Source organism: Capsicum annuum, chromosome 7, assembly GCF_002878395.1.
Source record: "Capsicum annuum cultivar UCD-10X-F1 chromosome 7, UCD10Xv1.1, whole genome shotgun sequence".
Classification (NCBI taxonomy): Eukaryota; Viridiplantae; Streptophyta; class Magnoliopsida; order Solanales; family Solanaceae; genus Capsicum; species Capsicum annuum.
In genome coordinates this window covers 197959604-197966183 of record NC_061117.1, presented here as the reverse complement: position 1 = coordinate 197966183, position 6580 = coordinate 197959604, and the positions used below count along the sequence as shown (strand labels likewise).

Genomic DNA, 6580 nt, shown 5'->3' with positions numbered 1-6580 from the left:
GAGTATGGAGGGTCAGGGTCATTTAATTTAGTGCCCTCTCTCACTGGAAAATCAAGCCTTTCTACTTATTCACAAGTTGGACATAGATTGTCGTATACAAACTGTGAATAAATAAAATTAGGTAACTTTATGAGTCTTCTAAGCTTAACAAAATGAAATAAAAATATGAATTTTACATAAGTTACTAAATACTTACCTTGCTGAACATACCACCCATGAACTTCTCGTACTTGACCTTGATCCCAACAATCTTCCAGTTAAAATTCTTGAAATTACATTTCCTACCCGCTCAGTTATCGTACTGTCAACCTCAAAACAGATTTTGTACATCTATATATTCAACACATGAGCTATTCCTTCCATCCGGTATAACTGTTTTTCAACAAAGAAATCATGTCTCCATGTTGCCATAAACTTTTCAAACGAAGTCTTTTCCCATGAAAATTATTCGTACCGTCCATCCTCAACCATCATAAAGTCAGATCAGCTAATAGTTGCATCACATATTTGTGACTGCAAAATGCATGAATGAAATAAAGTATAGATATGTGCAAAGCTTTGATATTATTGTCGAAGTTTCTCAACTTGAAATGCTGAATAATATTCAATTTTTTGACAAAATTTTTCATCTTTGGGAAATACTTCTCCATTAAAATAAACTTTGATGATTCATTATATAGGTGATTCTCAATGTTGTTGGTACAGTTAAGTTCGGATATTAAAGCAAACTCAAGAATAGAAAGCTTAAGAATAGTCCCCTACACATAAACATGTATTTCATTTGGGTTATCTTGCTCTATCTCAAGCATGAGTAAGCATTTTGAAATTTGACCCCAAAAATTACAATGAGACATATCTAAAAAAGACCAAAAAAATATTTGTCGAAAAGATTTTGAACTTCTTCGCCAAAATAGTTCTTGCTATCTGATTCAAAATCGCGATTGTACGAACTACCAAAATACAACGAATGCGTAGGGACTTGTTTTATTTTCAAACCCTGTAAAAAAAATAAAAAACACATTATGAACTATCAGTATATATGGAGCAGTTTATAATGTCTATAAAATATATTTTCTATATACATAACATTACTTATGTATATTGAACAGTTTATAATGTACATGGAATATGTTTTCTATATACATAACAGTAATTATGTATATGATTATCGTATACATAATTAATGTTATGTATATAGACTGACCACTATTAAGGCACACTCACATTAATAAAAAAAAATACATAACGTTGCACACACTAACAATCATATTCAAATATAAAAAAAAAAAAATTTCACATTACGGAAAAAAATTGATATGCATATTGTCTAAAAAAATCACTCAAAACATACTCCAAAACCACTTAATACCATAGACCTTTCTATAATAGATATTGACTATGCATAACAACAACATATATACATAACTTCTAATATGTATATTTCTATAACTAAACCAAAAATTTCTTCAAAAACTATAAAAACACCATAGACAAATTTGTGATGTATATGAACTATACATATCGTTATGTTTCAAATACGTAGCATTACTTATGTATATGTCCACCATATACATAAGTACTGATGTATATATATATACTGGCAACTACTAATACACCCTCAAATTCATGAAAAGCCCCACATAATACTGCAAAACTAACAATCATATTCAAAAATAAAAAATTTAAAAACCTCATATGGATGAAAAAATACTAAATTTGAGTGCAATTAACAATCATATTCAAAAACGAAAGAATTAAAAATCTTTGGTAGACGTGGCCGTGCAGTATCATTTTTTTTTACTTTCTTGATGATTCTTCGATTTAATTTTTGAAACTTTGATCAGCAACTTTCCTGAGCCTTCTCATCTTAATGGGATCGTTACGATGTTTTGATATGTTTTCAACAAAATTAGGGTCCTTGTAATCAAGTTCTCCAGGAACGAATTCACTAATCCGATTTGTTGGTTCATTATGATATAACTGAGTTAATCCTAAACTAAAAGACGGAGAATCATCCATTACTAAGTAATAAGCAGTAAATGGAGTACATGCAAGAACTAAATCAAACAATTCTAGATTTTGGTAAAGTAGAAAACCAAAATATTACTCCAATACTAAGAAAAAATTATTGAATGAACAACATTCAATAACTTGTTCACTTGGAATCTCTAATTTTTGGTAAAGTCAAAGAATTTTTTTTTTTACTAACCTCAGATTTTATAATTTCATAATGTTTAATGGAGATTTTCTTAAAATTGAATGCCACTGAGAAATAGTTGGACTCGAATACGGTTGACAATTCAAAAATGATAACCGCTACATATTGACTCCTTGATTTTAGGTTTCTTCCAAGGAGAATAAACCGTAAGCAATATTTGATAAAGTTATGTATGTGAACTTTTAGAGAGAGAAATTGAAAATGTGAGATTTTTTTAATAAGTTTTAAGAGTTGAGATTTTGTGTAATAAGTGATAGATAAGTTGTTACTTTATGTAATTTTTAGAAAAAAAAAAATTGTTTTGTACAGGATAGAAATCCAGTCCATTCATTAGTATCTCGGCCCATTTATAATTTAATGGATATATTGGATCCCTTCAATTGAACTTTTGTAGCGCATGCATTTAACATTTCAGCCCTTTTGGATCTAATTACTCTCTATCCCAATTCTTTTCAATATTACTAAACATTTCTAATTTAATTCATATAGATACATCGTATTCTTTCGGATACATCACTTAATTTTACATGGATACATCATATTCTTCTAAACGTATCACTTAAATTTACATGGATACATCACATTCTTTCAAACGCATCACTTAATTTTATACAGATACATCACATTCTTTCAGATACATCACTTAATTTTACAAGGATACTCACAATCTTATGTGATGTATCCGAGCTTTTAATAGAGAGAGAAAGTATAATCAAGGATTTATGTAATTATTTAAAAGGATTAAAATTTTTAAATAATTATGATAATTTAAGTAGTGGTATTATGTCATTTTTTTCAAAATAAAAAAAGAAAATTTCACAAAACAACATCTTAAGTTACCTAAACTATTAAAAATTTCTTCACTTAGTAAAAATTATAAAATCTCAAATTTACATTTTTTTCTCTTTAAATTTTTAGATATATAACTTCTATCCTAAAAATTAGGATATACTAATTGCCCCCAAGAATTTGCATGAATATCTTCTCTTCATTGATTTAATACCATTAATATCCAACCTCCTCCCCCTTCAAAGTATTTTTTAGAAAACTTTCTCCTCCCTATCTTTCCGTTTCTCTCTCTCCCTCTTCCTCCATAACTCACACTTCTTTCTCCTTCTTAACGTTTTTAGTAGTTCTTTTGTTAGTTTTTCTTGTATACACGCATACGCATTTTATTGTTTTTTCTTCTGTTTCAACCTCAAACAATGTAAAGGATTTTAATTTTTTTTTCTTTTATTTTAACTTCAAACAATGTTAAGAATTTCATTATTTTTTCTTCTCTTTCAATCCCAGACAAGTGAAGTTGTGCATATGAAAAGGGATATTAGGATTGCATCAAATACGTTTTTCATTTCAAATCTATGCATATGTTACATAAGTATTTTTATGTATCTCTCTATAATTATGTTACTTCTCAGATCTATGCGTAGTTAAGTGAATCAGATACGTTTTCATCTTGTCTCTGCATATGTTACATAAATATTTTTATGTATCTCCCTATAGTTATTTATTTTTAAAAGGATTAGTGTAACGTATATCTTATATATTTTACTAAAGATACATTGAGATACATAAGTAGGAGTTATAGATACATAATATATCTTAAATATGTCATAAAGAGATCATACATTTTACAATTGAAGAAGATACATTTTAAATATAAAGAGATACATAACATATCTTTGTTCTATATGACTCATACATATATAAAATATGTATCTCAATTTTTTATTCATATGTTTACAAATATATTATAATGAATCTCATGTATTTTTTATCTATCAAATTTAGTTGACTGATACGTTTAATTAATGAGTAACTCTATTTTCAGGATATGAAATATGTCATTGATGAAATTCCCCAACATCCTTCAAGATTTGACAACTCGTGCAATGCCAAGTTTTTAGAAGAGTTTGAAGAAATTCTGTCAAAAAATGTAATTGAGATGTTTAATGAGACATGCCTTGACAAATCGTTGAAAAAAAATTGCAGCAATAAAAAACAGAGAAAAAAAAGGAGAAGATTTATTCTGCAAATAAAATGGGGAAAGAATATTTTTAAAATATACATAATAACTAATTATGTTTATTGAGAATTTTTGTCTGTTAAGTTGAAGATATGAAGAGTAATTTATTCCTTAATTGAGTAAATTTCTGTTATTTTTCTTAATTAGCGCGCATTAATTGCTTCACTAGATGTATCACCAAAGATGTATCTTTTGTTAATGGATGTATCAAAAAAATAATAAAATAATTTATTTGTAACTTTTATAAAAGTTGGAATAAGGTGTAATTAAGAGTAAACTAGTTGGAATTTATGTAACCTCTTTTTTTAAAAAAAAAAAAAAAAAGTGATATAGCAGCCCATCAGTGTGTTGGTAAAGTAACATCATTCGGCCCATTGATATTAGCTAGAGTTATTTGGATTTCAAGTCCAAATTAAGCAACTTCGAAGGCCCACCCTTTGCCGATGCATTTAAAGACTACAAAGTCTATGATTTTTCGAAGGAAAATTTACCAAAAGTGACAAATTTAAGATCATAATTATAACAAATAGCAACACTTTCACAAAATTATATTTTGTAGCAAAAATAATATTTTTTCGCCCATAATTTTCAAACACACATGTTTCACTATCCTTCTCCTATTTTCACTCAATTACTTTACCTCTCTCCTATTTTCACTCCATACCTTACCTCTCTTCAATCTTACTGTATTTTTTTAAAAATTGCGCTTATTTTTTAAATTCCATTTCAAATTTTTACCTGTTTATCACGCTTTTTTCACATTGTTGATAAATATCAAGTTCCATCGAATAAGATAAATATCAAATTACAGTTATTGCATGTTATCTCTTCCACATATTCTATAAATTTTATATTTTTTTATATTCTTTTGTTCAACATTATTCTTGCGATTTTTATTTGGAATTTTGTTAATTTTTTGTTGTAAGATTGTGGGAGATTAACACAAGATGAAGATCTTAAATTTGTTTCTACATCTATTCAGTCGAAGAAAGAAGTGAGCATAGAAAGGGTGAGATCGAAGCATCTTAATAATCCGGAGAAGATTGCAGAAATTATGAAACAAAAAAAATTGAGAAAACCTTCATCTCCAAATCCCTCAAAAATGCAAAGATCTGAGAAAAAAAAATCAAAGGAAATGGGAGAATCAAGTAAAATTGCAAGTCCTGTTGGTCAAAATTCTTCTAAATGCGATTTCGAAAAAGATAAAGTCAAAGAGATATTTGTATTTATAATTTTATTAGCTTATGGGTCATGTGTAGTATATATGTATTTTTTATATACATATGGTTATCGTTAATATATTCTTTTAGAGGTGACATATATATTTTTTAGTATTTTTTAATATTTATGATATGTATTATGTATTTTTTAGTTTAGTTATATGTATATATACATAGTTGTAGTTGTTATTGTTTAAGATATGCATTTGTATTTTCTTGTTTTATATGAGTCACCTTTATATTTCGCAAATACATATGAAAATATATAGTATAGTTATGGTTGTTATTGTTTAATATGAATATGATACGTATTTCATAAATACGGATCAGAGTCATATTTGTATTTTTTGTATAGTAATATACATATGGATCAGACATGTATTCTGTAAATACATATGCAAAGTTATATGTATTTTTTTGTAATGTAATATATATTATGTAAAAAAAAACATATGTATACTATGTATTCTGTATTATATTTTTGTGAAAAGTACATGTAATATAGATTTATGTCATTATGTTGTTATATAGGTGTTGCGTAATCATATATTTGTGGCAAGAGTTCTTCCAAAGTTTGCGCCACTTATAAGATATTACACAGTCAGTGATATTGAAGAACGTATTAAGGTGATGTTATCAAAGGAGCAGTACACGATTTTTTATCATAAGAATATTTGTGGTATCTACATGAACAAGAAGAAATGTGTAGTTCAATCGAAATTAGGCAGATGTATTATGTCACAAATGTATTATAAATTTTTTGGGGGCATGTGCATGTATTGTATATATAAATGCTATCTATATGTATTTTTGTATGGTGTTGAATTTTTCTTTGAAATGTTTTATGTCATTCTAGATGGTAACATATGTATTTATTTGTATTTTTTACTGTTTAAGATATGTATCATATATTTTTTTATTAGCTATATGTATATGTATATAGTTGTCCTTTTTGTTACAGAGATTTTGTGTCCTATATGTTTATATATACTTATGAGTGAGATATGTATTTCTGTAAATATATATGTAGATACATATGTATGCTTTGTACTGTTAATACATATCTAGATCTGTATGGCTATTTATTTTATGTATTCATTGAGTATGTGTATGTGA

General features: G+C 27.1%; 1 long non-coding RNA gene across 1 annotated transcript; it reads left to right on the top strand.

Moving 5' to 3' along the window:
- The first annotated feature begins 3296 nt into the window (after positions 1-3296).
- On the top strand, positions 3297-4306 carry LOC124885661. The gene is made up of 2 exons (XR_007043066.1): positions 3297-3425; positions 4050-4306. It is a non-coding gene; the product is annotated as an uncharacterized LOC124885661 (long non-coding RNA).
- The last annotated feature ends 2274 nt before the right edge of the window (positions 4307-6580 follow it).